At 37.1% G+C, this 21,413-nt stretch overlaps 1 protein-coding gene across 7 annotated transcripts in view; it reads right to left on the bottom strand.

The window, feature by feature from the left end:
• SORCS2 (sortilin related VPS10 domain containing receptor 2) overlaps positions 1–21,413 on the bottom strand; it is a 537,034-nt gene that overhangs the window by 182,729 nt on the left and 332,892 nt on the right. The window lies entirely within an intron of this gene.

The following is a 21,413-nucleotide window of genomic DNA, read 5'->3' as shown; positions in this document are numbered from 1 at the left end:
GAAACTCATTCAACCGTCGTAAAATCGTCCAGCTATGGAGAAAGGTTCTCCTGCTTAACTAATCTGTTGCCTTTTTCCTTTTTGAAGGATTCCTTTTCTTTATTTTTCCACCATTTCTACACCAATGCTTCAGTTTAAATGATAGCTAAACATAGGCTCCATCTTAAGTCCTGAGCCAGGTCCTGAACTTTGTGGATCCATCTTGAATCAGACATATGATTATGTGGACTGAATAAAGCAGATATTTCACCTAATATCCACGTGCAAAATTTAGTTGAGGAGCTTTCACTAAATTTGAATTTATTAAAGAATATACGAAACTGGCATTTATTTATTCAGTCATTATAAATAAAATGGAGTAGACACCTAGTTTTTATTTTTCCAAATTAACTTTGTTTTTATTATTACTAACAGAAGATAAAAATTTTCTAGTTATAATTCAACAACTATTTTCTTGTAGCAAAACAATGCCAATAAATATGATCATGACAAAAACACCACCAAAATGCATATTAGAAGGTTGAATTATATTTATATAACAATTTGGAACGCCATCTGATTTGCATACAAATTACATGATTCTCTGACTTAGAATAAAATTCAAGCAACTGTACTGTTGATTTACAGTGGTAACAAAAATGCATTCAAGATAAAGGCAGGAATTTATAATCTTTATTAAATGTCTTAGAGTAAGCCCTTCTTATCTCTCTTCTTTACTCTGTAAATACTTCTTAAACGAGGTGTGCACACTTCCCACTGTGCACAGTTATGGTTCCAGCACAGACACCAGTTACAAAGTATGTTCATACCCCTTGTAGCTTCTTTTGACTCCTTCACAAATGCTAAAAAGCAGAACATGAGTGGATGCGTATGCAACTTCTACCCATGCCAGTCATGAGATTCCTCCTTTTGACCTATCTTTTCATAACATTTACCAATTTTTGTCTAAGGCTTCATTACACAGTACTTAACAGTTGGATGTAATCATTGTTAGACTACAATTCTGCAGGGGATCAGCAAGTTTGTTTAATTTTATCCTCCTTAATTAATTCCAATGACTTTATTTGTATTGTAAAACAAATCGTCTATCATTATGCAAGAAATATATTAAACTGTAAAACCCAATTTAAAATGACTCTAATGCCTCAGTCCTTTCAGAATATCATTGTGCCTGTGCAACAGCAAACCAAACAATTCTGAACTAAAGAATGTGCAGACATGTATTTTAATGCTCTTGAATGCTCTCTCATCTGTAATAAACTAACCACCTGTACCCAGGATAAAAACAATCAAGAAACACATCTAAAAGATGACCACTGGGATAGGAGACTTCTACTGGAAATACAAAGGTTTTGAAATGTGGAAAGAAAAAGAGTCCGATTTTCATTTCTTTTAAAAAGTAGAGAATACACATATCTGCTCAGATTCCTCATACATACATACACACACACATCCCCTCGTCCAATCTCAAGATTGCATGCCTCTCACCACTGACAATTTAAACACTGGCTCCAACTCTCTAACTCCAGCACTCTGATTCACATATACCTTTAAGGTCCTAAATATGCTATAAAATTAGCCTAAATCAAACACTACTAGTGGTACTCATACTATCTCTCAGAGTATGTTGTGATCATTAGGCAATAGAACTTTTTTTTTTTTTTTTTTAAGTACAAAAAAGACATCTAGACAACACAAACGAGGATGAGTTTAACAGTACTAATCAAGGAAAAGATGAAGAAAGATTAAATAAAGGATGCTGCTGTGCTTGGAAAAAGCAACTGAGACAGCAAAAAGAAACAGTCCAAATGTTGCCCTTATTTATTCTCATAAATATGTAGATTACCTTTCTTTCTCTAGTGACTGCGTTGCCTGGTCTATTCTTCTCCTTGTTAAACAGATTCTAATGCACTGCTGGGATGCCGGGCAGTCCATCAACCCCATTTAAAACCCTTACTTGTTAATTGCTGGTTTTATGAAAAATGTTGCTTTCCTACCCTCTGAAACATACCAAGACAGATTTTCTTATGCTATTTCCAGCTGCTCTCAGTTTAAAGGTAGCAATACTAGGTCAGTGAACAGATAGGACATTATTTTCTGACTCTTATCTTATTCTGCAATGCTTTGTTTTAACAGTAATGTCATATTTATTAGACAAAGTTTATCCAGAACAAGCTTTTAAGATTAAACATTTTCAGAAATTCTTTGTTAACAGAGCTTCTTCCTTTGAAGTAGGATTTGAAAACATTGATAGTGTTTATCCCAGAAGGGAAATAAACAAGAAAATGCAATAATTAATGCATCTAAAACAATGAGTCATATTAAGAAGGATATTCAGTTCTGTCTCCTGACAGATGAGTACAGGTCATTTAATGAAACTAAACAGTCATATTTAAAAAGAAAAAGGTAATCTAACTCTTTGCCTTTTGGTCTTTAAGATACTGACTTTTCCTTGAATAAAATTTCTTCCTACTAAGCAGGTCACATCTATCTACTTCAGACCAAACCTATTATTGTAATACCTGGTTTATCAGCAAGCAGATGAAGTTATGTTAATAATCTTCCTATACACATTAGTGTGAGGCTTAGACACCAAAACTAACTACTATGATTTATTCAGCTTCCAAATATCAGCTTACTAATGACAATCATCAATATGCACAATTTAAACCATAACATATGGCCAGTTAATGCACTACAACTTAATATGCAGTGAGATGTTAAAGGTAACTTGCATGACTTTATCAGAGGAAATTGTTAGCACAGTAACTTAACACCACATCCATCTCACCCAGGGATGGCAACCAACGATTATACTTGCCCTGTGTTTTAAATAGCGCATGGCCCTTGTACTGCATGGATACAGAACTATTTATAACGTATAAGGAAGGAAATGCATCCTCAAAATGCCAATCTCTCCTCAGTAAAGACTACAATTTACCTTCCTAACATGTCATCAAAGATAGCTACACAGGTTTTTGAACGCATCTGGACTCCAGTGTACAAATCTCACCTTCCTCAAGTTTTTTCTTAGTTCATTTTAACCTTGGGAAAAAACTGAAGAATGGTATTTCCTACAGCTACTTTTTTTCTACAAGGTGTAAGCCTTTCCCTTGTGTAAGCTGTTTGCAAACTCTTCTGGTGGTGACACTGCAGAGAGGAACAATAGACATTCCTCCTGCTCTTCAGCACAGAGTCAGATGGCTGATTTTCGAGAGAGATCTGGTTAAACAACAATTCATTTGGCACCTGAGCTGCTGAAGAGCACCATTTGTCTTACTAGCAGAACTCCCGGCCCCAACTCCAACACAAAGGTGAGTTGCTCAGGGATGGTAACCCCCTCAGGACACTACAGCTGTATCTCAGAGAACATCTGACCTCAGCTGAAATCCCACTGGTTTCACAGAACAAAGTGCTATTCCTCTGAGGAGGACAGGACATGGCTGTGGATTACAGGCACACTGAATTGACAGCATTTCTGTTAAGAATTGTGAATAATTCATTATTACCATTTTATACCATTCAGTCCTCAGAGAAGAATTGAAGATGCTGCTTGAAATACTGCTCTTACTGGAAATAATAAGGAAAAAAAGCTACCCCTTTTCCCTGCCTACTGCATACAAACTTGCAAACAAAAGTGGCCTTTTTTAAAAGAAAGCAGTTGCTGACATTTTACATTTCTGTTTTTATTTTATTTACAGGACATTGTCTACAGGGAAATGACATTTTCTTTCAGCTAAGAAATGGAAAATACATAGAAAAACAGTACAGCTGGCAATCACACAGAGTCAGCAAAGTACAGGGACAAATAACCACCAATGGTTTTTATAAATGCACAGAAATATGAATTGAAATTCACATTATTATGGTATATTGTGATTCAATTTATGATCTCCAGAAAACCAGAATTGAATCCTTTTTTAATGTACCTTTTCTGGCACCAATCAACACACCAACTAACACAAAGAATTTTTCTTCAAATCATATTTGCATTTTTATAAATCTATAAGTTTTTGTAATGTGGTGACAAAAATACGTTACGTAGTCACTGAGACATGCACATATATATTTAACATTAGAACTAAATTGCAAATGAACTTTTATATGTTAGCCAGGAACTATCACAGCTTTTTATTGCATGTCAAAACAACCACATGAATATATTTATAGCCTTGAGAATATGACAGAAAAGAGAAATTCTAAATTCAAAACAGAGTTATTCAATCAAATTATTATACTCCAACCAGAAATAGTATATTATGCTAACAGCATACTGGGGCAAGGCAGCACAATTTGTCTAAAAACACATATTTTTATTCATGACTTCTACAGACTGTCAGCAGCTGTAGGAATACAAACTTTATGTTGCCAATGATAGCTGACAGCACAAGTGAAGGAACTTGCTTTCCCTTCTCTACATGCTTGAAGAACTGTAATAACATTTACCAACCGCAAAGGTTTACATAGGCCTGGTAGAGTGAGATTAATATGCTTCTTTTTGAAGCAAGCAGCAATGTTTACATCTTTGCTTCTTCCCAAGTAGCATCTCATTGCAAACCCTTCATACAGCAGGCTGATGTGTGCTACTGGAAGCTCAGAGAAAAATAAATGCAGAAAGTCATGCTTTAAAACAAGCGTTAACTCTTTGTCCCAGAACTACAAAATTCAAGCAGGATTCCTTCATTTCTGACTTCAGCTTTATCTTCCAGCATACAACCAGCTTTTCCAGCAGAACTGAAGCACAGAATTGCAGACAGCCCCTTGCATTTGCTCCGCAAGACCCATGACATCCATTCTGAAAGACCATATTCCCAAGTCATTTTACCGCAAAACAAGGGAAAAACTTTTCTGCGCACTTCTTAGACCTTCTGAAATCTGAAAGCAACCGAAATGTGACCTCCTAAGAGCAAGAAAGGTAAAAACCTTCTATGCACCGGAACTGGCCACCTCATTCCCAAGTGCCACCTGCATCAGCTGCCAACAACACAGAGCCAGGTGTGTGACCAAGGGAAGATGCAGCGCTGGTCAGGTCAGCAACAGCTCAAGCACTAAGCCTTGTTAGGGCACAGCAGCAGCAGAATGCTCACCACAGGGCACATTCTGCTCTCACGTGAAAATACCATAAAGTTAGCAGAGATTTGATAAAGTTTCCAAATCTGGATCAACTCTGGAGCAAGTTCTGAGCAGAAAACAATCCCGTCTACTGCCATACTTACAAAGAAGCTTCTTTCTGAAAATCCTGCTTGTCCTGCAGCTCTGCTGAAAATGATTCACCTGCCAGTATAGACAACCTCGCTCATATAAACTGCAACTGAAAGATTTAACAACTTTGCTAATAAAGAGTCTTAAACAACTGCAGTTCTTTGGGCATTACCAATATCTAACATTACATTTGTTGTAGGTAACAATGTTGAAGAAGGGATTAATCCAGGTTATTGAATAAGTGTTTTTAACTCATTCCAAAGATAACAAAAAAAGAAAAAAATCTATACATTCACTCAAATCACACAGGCAGATATATACACACTTTCTCTTTCCAAAGCATCCACCACTTACTTCTCTGCCCTGGAGGTCCAGAAATAACAGACCTACACTGTGACTTTGTTGAGGCATAAAAGAGCTTCTCTAAGTTATTTTTAGGTTGATGTTTCCCCTCTCAAATCATCTTCACAGTCCTACAAAATCAAACTCCCAGTGGGTGGCTTAGCTTTAAAGAAAGAAATCAGTAACAACATTTGCTATAAAATTATGTTTGGTTGTAATTGTAGGGTGGGACCTGAAAAAAAATTCTCATTGCCTGCCTAACTTAGCTTAGGAAAAGTTTACTGGGGTCTCAAACAGGAGTAGATCTAGGCCAACCTCACAACTATATTTGTGTGTGTGTATATATATATAAATGTTTATAGCATATATATATTTTTTTTTGTGACAAGCTCAATTCATATTCAAGCTGCCCCAATTGCAGCATACACAGTTAATCAACACTTTGAGTTGTCTTTCTCCCACTAACCAGCCATCATCACTGACCATGTAGAATCTTTCCTGATGCCATTTGCAGATGACAAAAACAACAACAAAAAATATGTAGAGTATAAACCGGGAGGATAGGATATCATTAGTCAATACGTTTTGTCAAATGTACAATATGATAACACTACAGAACTGCGAAGAAAAAAGCTGTAGATAATTTTTTTCCTACTATGTGTTAGGATAATATACTGGAAAGTAAAAATGACAATAAATGCATGATATCCTAACAATGAAAGTAACCTATATTTCAAGTTCATGGTTCTGTCTCCTACATGTTTATGTTAGATTTAGTACTGGGAATGAATCATAGCCCAGATCACACTGACATAACTGTTAAGCCAAGAACAGCAGTACCACCTCTCTGCCACTGCCCAGGCTGCGGGCACAGCTCATGCCCGAGTCTCCTCTCCATTCGCCTGCAGCAGGGAGTACTTTGGGGTAGAAAAAATTTAACAGCCAATCTTAATTTTGCATGATTTCATTGTTCCCCTTCTACTCTCAGACATTGAAATATGGATGAATACGATGAGTCTGTAAAGAAAAAAGATATTTGATCCACTCCAATTTCTTTCATAATCAATCAGCAGCAATTTGGGGTAATGTCATTTAATTAAATCTTTTCCTCCTCCCCCCTCCAGGAGCACGGGTGGTTCAATGTGCACACCATTGGACACACTGCAGAAGCTCCCACCAAACCAGAGACACACGTCAGCAACGGGCTCTGCCACCTCGCAAAAGACAGTGTGGAAAGAATTAAAGCTCTACAGGGAGATAACAAAAGATGTGTTATCAGCATTACCAGGCTTTGCCACAGAAAATGTTGATCCGATTACCAAACCATGTTAACTGAACACTGGTCATGTTGGCTGTTTTCCAAGAGGAAAAGTTCCAAATTTATACCACAGCAGTAATATTAAAGAATGAACTGCATATCTTTGACTAATGTATTACTGAGCAACCTCCTGAACATCCAAAGATATCACTCATTCATCTCCCAGTATAAGCCTGGAAACCTTCTGAAATCACTGTTGATCCAGTGCTAACTTCCCTGAATTTTTAAGTCAACAGAGACCTATCTTTCAAAAGCCTAACACACACAAATATTTCCTCAAGGAACTGTTAAATTAGCTTCCTTGCCATCTGTGACACTTTGAAGAGTCAAAAGCCACCGCTGCTCAACTCAATACCCGAATTTCCACTGCTGCTCCTCCCCACAAGGGTTTGCAGCAGAGACATGCACTTCCTGCAAATATGAATTTCCCTGGATAATGTCTCTTTTGGTATTTACATTTTTTAGTAGCAATAATTTAACATAGCACTTCTGCTTGCCCCAGAAGACTTCAAAGTTACATACAGTACAAAGGAAAAACTCCAGCTTCAGTCATAGAGCAAGAGTTGACAGCTAGAGAACACTTTTAACAATTAGAACTGTAATCTGCTGAAATCTGAAATGACAAGTAAAATTTCACCTTTACTAAAAGAGTCATGGAATCTAAATACCCTCATCAAGACAGTAGCACACTGGTACTTCACCTTTAGTGAAAATACCTACACATTAAACTGGATGACTGACAATTAACTTGCTTCAGAAAAAAAAAAATCACATCTACTGCCAAATCAGATGTGTACCACACCAAAAACAGCCCATCATTATGTATTTCAGAAGCAATGTATTGATATGTACCTGAGAAAGACATTCAAGAGCAACAAATATATCAAAGTATTTTCCAGTACATCATAAACATTAATATTATAAAATAGGTATCCTTTTACAGATCTCCTTTCTTCATTAATCACTTTGGGATTTCTCTTTTTTAAAGGTTAATTCTAAACGATTTAAATATTTCAATCACACCTTACTGACCACCATTTTCAGACAATACACTGCTATCATTTATCAAAACAATGACAATGCTCACTGAAAATTCTTACTCAGCTTGAAAGAATCTGCAGTCTAGATCATCATTTTTATAAAGTTATCTCTATCAAAAAAACACTTCTGCCTACTCATTCTTAGCATCTTTGTGTGGTGAATGTTACACACTAATTTGCTATTGTCTCCTATTTGCCACATGTGCACGAGTACCTTCTCAATATTAAGATCACCATGGTCTTTTAATCAACAGGAAATAGCCATGGAGAAATTGATGACAACTTAAACTGGTGAAACATCACCTCGCCACATATTTTCTATTGCATTTCCAAAAAGCAACAAGTTACTTTTAGAAGCAGAGAAGGAACTCGCTTAATCTGCAATAGACATGCAGATAACTCTGATTTTTGGAAAGTAATTTCCTCCTGAAAGTTAACAATACACACACACTTAAGAGAGAACACAGCTTTTCCAAAAAACAAAAGACCTGCATTGCAAGCAGATCAGTTACAAATGAAAAGCATAACAGATAACCTCGATTCACCTCGCACTTCTCAAGGCATGCTATAATCTCACTGAATAAAGGAAAGTTTTAGCTCTACTGCTTTTGCTGCCATATCCTCATTACATGAATCTGCAATTCGTATCACAGTTTCTCAGGTCCAGGAGTGTTATTTTTACTTCTTTGAGGGGTGTTCAACATACCTCTTGGTGAAAGGAGACACATGAACATCAGACACAAAAATGTCTGCTTAACACATTCTCAAGAACAATAGAATGGCAATTTATACCAGAAGAAAGAAAGGAGAATGAGTAAACAATAGCATTAATGAAATTGAAATAGATACACAGTAGAAACATAATGGAAATTAAGAATATTTCGTTAGTAGTTCTCATTTGTCAGACATGCAATGAACTCTACAAGCAAAATTCTCCTTTTGTAGTATTGATTTAGAAAAAAAAACTTAACACAGGATTAGATGCTTTAGGTTTTCACAGCAATCACACAAAGAGGAAGTCAATACTGACAATGAAAGGACAATTTCTAAAATCGTCTCCATTGTCATTTCTAAAAACCTGCCACTCAGTGATGATATCTTCCATCTCTAGGCAAAGCTGGTCACCTCTTCTCTTTCCGTATTCAATGATATGTTTCAGCTCTCACTCCAATTTTTATAATGCATCATGCCAAGATGCTACTGTCTTGTCAAATAATGTTGACATCTAATGTTTGCTAAACATCCTAACTTTTTGGAGATATATGGAGAGAAATTCAATTTATTGTTTGTAAGTGAATTTCTCTCGTAGATTATTAGCTAGTAATCAACATTAACATTTACATCACTTCTAGATCTGGCCTACTATGTACAAGATCACAAAACTGAAGTAGCAAACATACTCTTTTTTTTCCTCATTGTAAGTTACTGAATCAAAGAACTACAGAAGAAAACTACACACTAAAAAATAAAAAGAACAACCACTTTACAGAGTTGAAGAATGGCTCCTGTTCCTAAATCATGAGAAACTAGAAGCACTGTTTAACAAGCAATGTTTCCTTCCTTCCATTCAGCCCAATGTACAAGGCATTAAAAGGGTGCCAAGAGACCCAAGAAGAAGTTACAGCTCTGATTTCAGGCCAGTCGCTTCTGTCTCAGCTTCAAAAGTAAACACCATAATGCATTTATAGAGATGGCCAAAAAATCAACTCTAAAAGTGATTTGATTACTTTTTAATAGAAGGGTTTGTTCTTGGATTGGATGGCTAAAACATCAGTTCCTGGCAATTTAAGTAGCTGTTTGCTAACTGAAAGCTTAAAAATCCAATGACCTTTTATAGTTGCAGCGGCAGCTGTGTTATCCTGCCAATATCTACTCTCTCCTCAACACCACACTCATTTGTTGACATTAAATGTGATTGCCATAAAGGTGATATAGCTGAGATTTAAATGGTATCTGCATTGTCCTGTGGATACTTACTTCAGAGCTAGTCTGTAATTAAAGACTTTATCAAGCCTTCTGAGAAATTCACTTACAAACAGAGTTAAAGAAATGTGAGTTGTTCTAAATTACTCTATTTTCTCCTAGCAATTCAGCAGGCTGCCAAAAAGTACAGCCAAAAATCTCAAACATGTTTTAGACCAGGAAATAAGATTATTAACAATCAAATCACACTACTATGTTATTTTGAGATGCTATTCAAGGTACTGACCTAAACACCAATTACCCTTCTGCCTCTCACGCATACAAATAAACATCTTGAATTCCACAATTTAGAACACAACTGGTGATTCTGATGCTCCAATAATAGATTACATTAAAGAAAAAAACCCAACAGAATATTGTGTTTTGCTGCAAATAAGTATAAAGTCTACATTTCCCACTTTAGTTAAAACATTGCCACTTAACCATCTAAGATGCAGAGATAAGCTGAGTCAATAACTCTGGTATGTTTCTTGGGTAGAACCTAAGGCTGTTTCCTCTCCTTTCATTGCTAATTCTTGCTGTTTGAAGTGGGATTGAAATAAATTTGCAGCAAATCAAACCAATTTATCCATAAGATATCACATCAACATCTGAAGTCTACAGAATACTTATCCACAAATCAATTCATTGTCACTGCTCTTTATTTTAATAGTGACAGGTTAAACGTGAATACTGAAGGATACTAGCCACACAGCACAAAATATCTCCAATTTTAACCTTTCTTAAAGGTAGTCTATGAAAGGCAGTAAGCTCAGTTAAGTCAGTGCAGCACACTACATAGATTTAAAAGATTTTATTCTACATCTATAGACACTCATTTTTATTGCAATTAAACTGCTCTCATGGATCAATGAGCACAAATAACAACTGAAAATAGAGTGAAAGCATCTACAAGAAATCTTCATCAGGTACATAACCAAATATTATTTATTAGGCCCTTATACAAAATGCATCTAAAGGATCTCACTTCATTCAAAATCTGAGGGACAGCCAGAACATGTGACCTTTCAAGAGATGACGATGCACAACTGAAGCATTCAAGAGCAAACAAGTCAGCCCTTGTTACTGCTGTGAGGGTTGACTCTAATTTAGTTTCTACAGGTGATGTTCTAATGAAAATATGAAACCAACAGATGTGTTAGCCATTCAAATTAGGCCCTTAGCAACGACACAGTCATAAAATAAATACACAAGACAGAACTACATATTCTAGTTGGGTAGAGGCAACTCCACTTTCCAAGCCATTGTCAAATTGACTGTTCTTTAAAATCATCACATAATCAAGAAAATAAACAGAAAGTATCACTCAGCAAACAGAAGCAAACAGAGGAAGAGAAAGATCACAAAGAAAAGACCAGAGAGAAAGTTTCAGTTGTTTCATTTCTTGTGTTTTTGCTTGGTTTTGTCTGTTGTTTTTTGTTTGTTTTAAATCCAGCCCCTGAAGTGTTAAATTACTTTTTCCTTTGTTGCTTAAAATATTATTAAAACTGATTGCAATATAAAAATCTGCTTCTATGCTAACAACAACAAAAAACTCCTGCATATAAAAAAAGTTCTCAGGTAAACAAGGGCTCCTTCAAGTTCTTCCCTACCTTTTTTTTTTTTTTTTTTTTTTTTAATGTTTGGAGCACATGAATTTAGACTCTAGTATTTTCTTTTGACCATGTCCCAAAATTTAAATAATTTGCACACATGGATATCTTATAAAGGTCTCTGTATAAAAAGAGCTTCATATTGTGTAGGTAATCCTGAATGAGCATAATATAACTAGGATAAACACGCTAAAAATCAGCAGAGAAACAAAGCAGCACAGTTACACAGTGCATAGACTAGTAATTGATGGCATTTATTTAGTGAAGTTTGTGATAGCTTTTTTATTTTTTAATAAAAAAATCTACTTCAGTAAAATTCAGAAGAGCACTGTGCCAGTTGTCAGACAATTCTGGCCAGAAAAAAAAAAAGGTACGGAATTTAGATGACTTTGCATATATTTAATATATGAGTACTAGTAGAGTTTAAACAAACTTGCATCATTGGCATTCTGCATGCTTAAATCCCACAAAAAGAAGTCAGACAGTCATCTTCACCTTCCATTATTCACTGCTTTAACTGCTAAAAATGTCCTTGTGTCACCTCTGCCACAGATATCACTGCACTAGACATAAGACCACAGCTATGCCTTGAAACCTCAAGGCATCCTGTTCATTTCTATCATCAGAAGGTATTCTCTAACTGTGAATGGCATGGAAGCCAAGACAAGGTTAGAACACTGATCTACCAACAACTCATTAATCGCTCTGCACTACATCTGCAGGTCCGCTCTCAACACGCCTCTGCAGAAATTGCCAATCATCCTGGAAAAAAAAACATTTCAAATTTCAGGTGTAAAAAGAGACTCTAAGACCCCAGTATAACTTACATCTCTAATTATCATAAAAATATTGTTCTGGTTTTCAGAAAAGGGAGGCTGGAGTTGACAGGGTAATCCCAACTAACAATACAATTACTTGCGTTGTTCCTCTGTTCCTAACAGTCGCTCATTAGGGCCCTGATGCTAGTGAAAATTGTGTCAACATTTTCCCTTAACACAGAGCAGATTTCCCATCACTGACTATTCTGACATTTTTAGCTGAAAGAAAAAAAACAATTCAAAGTCTTGTGTCCACTTTCTATATCCCCCACAGACAATCTGTTTATTCTTGCACAACACTTTTGAGGTTTATCACTTGGCCCATCCCTAAAGACTGGAAAAAAGAAGCAAAATATGCAAGGAAAGAAGAACGTGCAAGAGGAGCTTATCTGCTTACGTACAATGTGAACAAACACAGGGTTGCAATGAATATAAAGCATTAACCCTTATGTCTCTCTCAGGTCAAAAAGAGCAGTAGATCTGGACAGAAAGTCACTACTGTTTGGTGCCAAACAGGTTAACTCATGTAACTCTCTCTTACTTCCTCTGAATGTGGAGATTAACAGAGAAGGTAGCAAAAAGTTACATCAACCTTAGTATCTTTACACTGCTTTATTTTTAATTTTTCTATCATATTGTTCAGTGATCCACAGCATTTTTAGACTCCTGCTCTTAACCCTGCTTCCTGGTGTCACCCTTGATGTTTTCAGAGACTTAACAAACGAAATAACTCAAATATATAAAGCTGCTTTCTTCCAAGATCGCTGATACAACACCATACAACATATTCTTCTTCTACGGCCTTATTCAGTATGAACAAAGGAAATAAAACCTAAAATAACCCCGCTGTTTTTTAGGTTCTTTCAAAATGGTTTCCAAGCTTATCTGTATGATTCCTTATAAGGAATAGAACTTAGCTAATACAGGAAAGTATTAGGTACAGAGAGATACACAGAGAGGTACACAGGGAGATACTGAGACTTAGGGAAAAGTAAGAAAGCAAATAAAATAACTCTTGGCAGGATACCTTCTAACACACTCAGATAACACATTGCAACTTCACTCACAAAAAAAAGTACCAAATTCATAGCCACAAAAACCAACACATGCTATACAATATCCAGTATTTCTACTAGCAGCTTTAATATAAATACAGAATCATCCTTTCAAAATAAACTTTTGATATCCAGTTAACATCTAACTGAACCAATTTTAAGACAAAAATCAGTATCATTTCTAAAGGGTTGCAGTCTTACAACAGTGGCTGTTGTTTTTACTACTAACTTTCTGATCTCACTTTCTTAACCATGACTTGTTTTGCAGATCAGGCAGTAGTAGATAAGCACACAGCCCAAACTGTTAAACAGATCACTTGAGACAAGTCCTCAAATGTGGCAAGTCACCATAACTCCACTGATTCTACTACAGGAAGCAAAAAGGGATCTCCAGGCACAGATGTATTTGACAGATCAGCACTTCTGCAAGAGAGTCTCATCAGTCTCTCCAGTACCAGGACCACTTTTTCAGGTGCAGCTCGTTGCCATCACTCTTAAGGTTCTAAGTTCACCAAACACACTCTGAAGTCCTACTTGCTGCATAGTCATCCAGATACAGGAACCATTTCTGCACCACCTATCACCAGCTGAAATTGATGCACCACTGTCCTTTCTTTTAAAATTGAAATTAGTCTCACTTTTAAAACAATCCAGTTTCTGTTTGAAACAGCAAACAACTGCTGTTGAAGAGGGAGAAAGCCAACTACAGCAATGCAGCTATTGTGCCTATTCACAAGCTAATACACTACAAAGACCTATACACAGATACTGTATCTCCAGCAAAACACGCTGCTCCATCTATTCATTTATCATCTACTCTTCTGTCCATCATCACGCTTCTAACACTTCTATTACTGAACTAACTGATCTCTTCAGTCCTCACAAACATGTTAGAAAAGCTTCCCATCAAAGCATCACCCAAACTACTATTACTAGCTTAGCTTTAATACTGCAAAGAAATCAAGAATGGCTGCAGCTAGAAAATGCCTATGTAGATGTTACTTGTCTGACAGCTGCAGGCTTATTCTCAACACATTAAATAACTCAGAAATGACTAAGTAAGCTATTCACTGACATCAACCCTGCACAGCTGAGTAAGTAATGTTAAGGGCCTGTAAGTGGAAGAAAATTCTATTATGAATGCCAGGAGGGGCATCAGTCTTTTCTTCCAAGCCACTGCTCCCTGTGAATGAGGAGAACAGCACTAAGAAACAAACACAAAGAGTGATCTCCAGCAGCTACAATGCAGCCACACATTCTACAAAGGTGGGGACACCAGGGGAGAGTGGGAAGCTCTGACAGACTTGGGAGCTGCTGAAATACAGAAGTTTTCAGAGGCAAATCTTACACATTAAAACTTCCACAGACTCAGAGAAACTATGTGAGGTAAACAACACCTGGCTGCTCAGCTGGTCTCTGTGGGATTTAGCCCTGCTGAACCAGCTGCATTGAAAACTATCTTTTGTGGAGATAAACACATTGTATTTCTGAGATCTCTCAAGTCTGTTATGCCTTCCTCTGCTGGATAAAATGCATCCAGAAACCCCTCAGATGCCTCAGATAGACAAAAAAAGGGAGTAAATGGATACAAAAAGAGAAACTTTCAGTCACCACAGAATGTCCTGCCAAAGAATGTTTGGCAAACACTGTTATTGAGGTGCATGTAAGCGTAAGCAGATCCTTTCTGTCATTCCAGTGACTGGGGAGAGGGACCAAAATGGGACGAAGGAGGGCTTACAGAAGCAAATATCCTCCTTTCAGAAATGGCAGCCACTCTGGGCTAACAAGAAAATGCAAGAGTAACCACAGAGCAACTCCAACTCAATTCAAAGCATGTAAATCCGACTCCATCTGGTCTGGTCTTGGCAGAAATCCTTTGGTTCTACCTTTAAACTGCATTATTTTCAGTGAGCAAAGCTCAGATTATTTCTGCCTTTCAAAAAAGGAGAAAAAAAAAAAAAAAAAAAAGGACTGAACTGAGCTGAAACTACCTGCTTTGGATATTACAAGTTGGTAATCATTAAGTTTTAACACAAAGTAAATTAAAGCAATGTAAAAACTTCTGAAGATATGCAAATTAATAAATGTCCTGCTTCTGGTGCTAATTGATTTTAGAGCTAATGAAAGATTTTTCTCCTCTTCACTGTCCTAAAATGATTGCATTTCCGTCCCTTCTTTGAATTCCTCTAAGGTATTGCTATAAGAATCATTCGTCCTGGAAACTGCCCCACAGACCCAGCATGCTTTGGCTGTTGTTTTCATGTGACGATAACTAGAGTTTATATCAGGAGAGTTTACGTGTGCACCTACACAGGTGCCTATCAGGCACTACAAAGCCTGGTGGGCTGAGCAGCACTTGAGTGATGTGCTGAGAACTGGAACACAGCAGCACATCCCCTCACAGTGCCTGTCCTATCACACAGCATGTACCTGCAGGCCACCAAACCGATCCTTATGTTATTTTCCTGTACAAGAGAACTGCCTGAATAGCCCAGCGAGTTTTACCTCTTCATAGATCCACTATGAAAAATAAACATCTTCAGAGGATTTTGTACAAATTTTGTAACATTTCTTCTCTATCAAAACCAGCTTTTCCTCTTTACAGAAATTGTAAGATACTGTGTATCCTCTCTGCTCTCTCTCCAAGAGTTTCTTCCAGCACTCACACACAGCTTGAGCTTTATTTTCATCAGTAAAAATGAAAAGCATTTCATTTTGAGATTATCTGAACCACATAGAACATAATTCACGTAACAAACTAAGTCACAGCCATGGTCTCATTCATGCTTCAAATTTTTGTGTATCTTACCTGAAGTAACATCAGAAGATGCTGCCTCTGGGCAAGACCCGTTCTATCTCCCAGATTGCTGCCCACTCACCACTAGAGGCCAGCAGAGCACCTGGCCACCTGGAATGATTTCTGCTCCCTCTTCCACCTGCTCGCCCAGGCCAAAGCAAGCTAAAAATACGTGCATTCCTACCTTACACCTAAAGAATAGGCTCTCTTGTTTATACGAGGGCTTATATATTGGGAGAAAAATAACTCTGGCGATCATAAATTTCAAGGAGATACACACACACACATACACACACAAAAGTCTAAAGAAATTAAACTATTATTGCAAATAAAATGAGTCCAAGAATTTTTTCATCAAAAGTCTTTTAGTACTACCTATAGGAGTAAGCAAAGACTACTATAGCATATAGATATTACTTCAGCGTCAAAATAAGGAAGACAGTCTCAATTTTTGACAGATATTGCACTATCATGGTTAATACTGAAAAATGAAGTTTTGAACAGAAGTGGAGTAGCATTTCTTTCAAGATCCCTCTAGACTTAGACAGTGATTATCTCCTACAGCAGCCATCCCATAGGGATTTTACCACTTAAAGAGTACTACAAAAAAAGCAACATAAAAACAACTAAATGAAGCTGTTCAGTGATAACTTCTGCCCAATATTTAACACACAAACAAAAATCTAAACGGATTTCTCTTGTATAAAGGAGATAGGCATAGTTTTCCTAAGCAGCAGACAACCTAGATAAGATGAGCCTACCACTTTTCTTTCCCTTATTTCCTCCCACCTGCAAACTGAGGTAAGATCACAATGAAGGTACACAAATAATGCTCACATGTAAATATCTTCAACGCATTACAACAGAGCTTTTCCATAGAAGAGTGTATAATCAATAAATATACAGGTGTTATAATTAAGAAACATACGAGAGAGTTTGGCTAAGCAGGTTATTACTTCAAAAAGAATAGATAAAGGGCCTACCCTTGTCCTGGGCTCGCTGGATAACTCCAAAAGGAGAGATCTCCAGAAAGAGATTCTTCCCCACTGGTAGTCAGCTCTTAAATGGGGTCTATTTGTCCCATTTAATTCCCTTCACCTGTGCTCCCAGGGCCGACTCATTGCTCGCCCCAGGTGATTAACCAGAACTTCAGGCCGTGATTCAGCAGTTACCATACAAAGAGGAACCTCCTTTTAAGCAGGTTTACACTATGAAGTAAGATATCCCTGTATTTATGCCTACCTCAGGGAGTTTAGTATCTGCATGCCCAACCAGGCAGACAGCTGGCACACTCTGCTCTTACTGAGCTAGGAAGCACTATATGCTGCAATAGGTCAAATTCAGGAGACTCTTCAAAATCCAAGAAAATTATCTCTAAAACTTAAAAACAGGCATTTGCACCATATCACTGGTAAGCAAAATAGCAGGGGTGTTTGAAAATAGCAGCCTATTTTCAGGCTACCCATCAGCCTCAGAAAAGCCCCAGCCACCAGATCTCAGTTTTGTGTAATGAAAAGCGCTCCTCTGAATGCAATCTAATTGCAACAATTTATACCAACAGTGAATCTAGCACACATTTTTTTCTAACTCTCTGTTAACAGCTGGTATAATTTTGTTAAAATTGTGTCTTAGCACAGTTCAGCTGCAGGTCAGCCTGTTTCAAAGACAGCAAAGATGATAATTTTGGAGAAATGGTTGCCTGAAATTTAATAAAATACTCATTATGATCTCAGACTGCTTATACCCTTGAGAACATTTATTAAGCCTTGTATTAGGACCCTCAAATCCTTTCTTTCTGCCTTTTAGCAGCTCTGTTTCTCTGCTACCTCCATATTGTACTATTACTGAGTTGAAAAGCTTTACCTCAGTTTTAGAAGCCAGTAGAGAATCACACCCTAAGAGTACTTCCTAAAAGGGCGGCAATTCAGCATCACCAAAATCTTCCCTGCTTTTTTCATGGATTTCCCTGGGATACAAGCCTTTCACAACCAGCAAGAGAGTAAATTTTACACATTTACCAAAAACAAATTCTGAAGGCTGATGAGAGGAGTATCATACATCACTAACAGGAGAACTGCAGGAGAGGACATGGCAAAGACAAGGCTCAAAATCTGTAACATTATCAGTGAAGCTTAGTCTACTCATGCCTACTGAGAATCTGTGCTCCAAGAGAGAAGAAACAGATTAGCTGTACTTCCCCAGTAGGCAGTGGAATTAAAAGAAGACGCACCTCAAACAGAGCTACTTAGGAAGTCCTTAAGTAAGTACATTTTAGTCCAGTAATTGCAATGCTCTTACAGAAGTAAATAGATTACTGAAAAGAAACAGTAATTCTGGAGCAAATGTGATTATGGGAATGGAAGTTCTCATCTATCTATTTTGTGTAATTTAGCATACATTTTTTCTCATAAGTCATACGCGACCTGCATTTTCAAAGAGGAGAGGTAACTACTTTACTGAGCCTAGGGAGAAAAGCCAGTCAGTTAGACCTGTCTATTAATGTAGCACAGTGGAACGCAGATACCTGGATAGGATTGAGTAAATGAATTAATTACTCTCAGCTCAAAGACTTTAAAATCAGGTTTTCTCGACTGGCATTTAGTTTCCACAAGAGGCCATCACTGATACTAAGCCCAGAGATTTTGGGTGTACTGGAGACCTCTGCTTCCAAAACATAAAATTGACATGACTGGCAACGTACAAGAAAAGAGGAGGTGTGAGCCTGGAACACACAACGCGTCTCCCTGTTCCTAGCATAGTCTCGGCAACAACAAAAAGAATATCTGGATTCCAGAAAAAAAATTAAAAAAAAAACCTGTGTAGGTCAGTTAGATACATTACAGTATCTCATTTTGTTATTACAGATTCGCAGTATATATTCAGATAGTCTACCTCTTTTTCAAGGTAGCACACGCAGCTATCACAGTCTTTCCTTCTAAAATCTCAAAACATTTGTTTACATTATGGCCAGCTCTGAGAAGACTGCGGTGAAGGGCTCAGATTATGAAAAGTGTGTTTCTCCTTTTCCTCTAAAGAAAGTCCACCAGCTCACAGCAGTTAAGAGAATAAAAATACCTGAAGTGACCCAAACCCATACGACACATGCAAACTGACAGGTGTGGTTGGGTACAGCTGGCAGAAAATATAGTGCATAGTGCAATTACTAACTTGGTGTTTGTCTCAGGAAAAGAGAATAGTGTAATCAGTAAATCTAACTGAGTTTTATTGATCTAGACAGCAATGTTGCCTCTTCAGAAACCTGATGAAAATGCCAACACAAGTTCATCAATACATGCTCAGCTGTTTACTGAGAGAGCTGAAAGGGGTCACCAAATGTGCTGTACTTCACCTATAGGTTCACTGCAGATTCTCACAGCTTGCTTCCTTTAAAAAGACTTCAGAAAAAAAGAAATAAAAGTTCTGTACAAGAGCATCTTCAATAGCCTGTGTGAACAGCCAATGACCCAGCAGTACATACAGTGATCAGAGAATATATGCCTAAGAACGTACAAGTAGAGAACAAGGTCTGCTATCTGGAATGCAATCAGAGCTCTGCAAGCCATCCATGATTCAGTCACACATGTTCTGTGACCCTCTACCTCTCTGTGTCTGTTTCCATTAAAAAGTTCATTCCAGCAGCTGACTTACAGTTTTGCTAAAGACTGCATGCGTATTTGCAGCATTTTGATGTCTTTGTTTGAACAACCTAAAGAGGAAAGTATAGATCAGTTTACCCGAATAGCCACATTCTATGAAAACAAACAAACAAAAACCTGTCAATAAACAGCAAAGTATATAATATTATGAAATATAATGTTATGAAAGATGCAGAAGAGTGCACTGCTCTGGAGTGAATACTGCATTTGCACACTATGCCTTTCTTTTTTAACAATGAACTTGGTACAAAGGAACTTGAATACCCTTTGCTTAAAGGGAAACCATAACTAATGACATCTGCCACAAAAACTGAGTAGTATTCAGTGAATTGCAAACCTCAGCTTCATACATCTTTAACTGCCACACAGTAGATCACCAGTGTCTCTCTGGTTCAACTGGTCTCCAGCATGCCACTTAGACCACAAAACGGGGTTGTTAAGTGACAAGTCAGCCAAGTGAGAAAAGAATCAATATCAATATACATAACGCAACAAAACCAAGTGAACTTGGGTCATCTTGCTTACAACGGCATGGTTTTCTGTTCCTTGAGAAATCAGGACGCTCTCAGTCTAACAAGGCACCAATTCTTGTCTTGCTTGGGAATTGGAGGGTAGCATAGGAGGCAGTCTTTTGTCCCATCAGGGGAAGGAAATGCTACGGTCTTGCAAAAAGTTTAGTTCAAATACTTACTAAGGGGAAAAGATATCAGGGAAACGAGAAATTAATGTTTAAAATGGGCTCTGTGACTAACTGGAGAATTAAACCAATACATTTTTATACACTGAGCAGTGAGACTTCAATACTCAGAGGATCTATTTCAGGGATTTATACTGCATGCTTCATAGCATTTTCCCTTCTCGTGGTGTTTTTAACTCATATATAACCTGATTGTAAACATAAATGGTGCAATTCATACTGCTCGTCTTATCCGAAGAAAACTCATAAGCTGTTCTGAATTCAAGTTATAAGAATGGACATATAAAATAAGAAGATATTAAATAAATCATAAGTTCTTACCAAAAGAATCTTTAAACTAAATTCTGAATGTGTATGTCATTCAATAGCCCCAGAAGCCCAGCAGATCTCAGGAGGTCTCCAGTTCAGCCTCCTGCTCAACCAGACCAGGCTGGAGACAGACTGACCTGATCAGAAACGCTCTTTAATAATACATTTTAAAATAAAAAATAAAATAAGTTAATAGTTCATGTAAGATATTTTGGATAATGCAAAGAACTTAAATCAGTTTGTGTCTGGTTCATCAGCTTTAGACAATACATGCTGTGGTGAAGAATCATTCATTTATTTATGCATTTGTATTAGCATTCACCCAAAGGTGATAAATTAAACCTTCATTCTGCAGGTTGGTTATATTACTTGACTAATATAGAGCTGTTAGATGTGTTCCAAGCTTTCTGGGCCACTGTTTCTAGTCCACTTATAAATAGAATTTTATAAATTACTTAGCCAAAAAAAAAGAAAGAAAAGAAAGAAAAGAAAGAAAAGAAAGAAAAGAAAGAAAAGAAAGTACTGACAGTATGTACTTTTCAAAGAACCACATTTCAATTATTGAATGAATATCATGCTCACAGGAAAATACTTCTGTTACAGT

Source organism: Meleagris gallopavo, chromosome 4 (genome assembly GCF_905368555.1).
Source record: "Meleagris gallopavo chromosome 4, MGAL_WU_HG_1.1, whole genome shotgun sequence".
NCBI classification, from domain to species: domain Eukaryota; kingdom Metazoa; phylum Chordata; class Aves; order Galliformes; family Phasianidae; genus Meleagris; species Meleagris gallopavo.
This window is presented reverse-complemented; position numbering and strand designations above follow the sequence as displayed.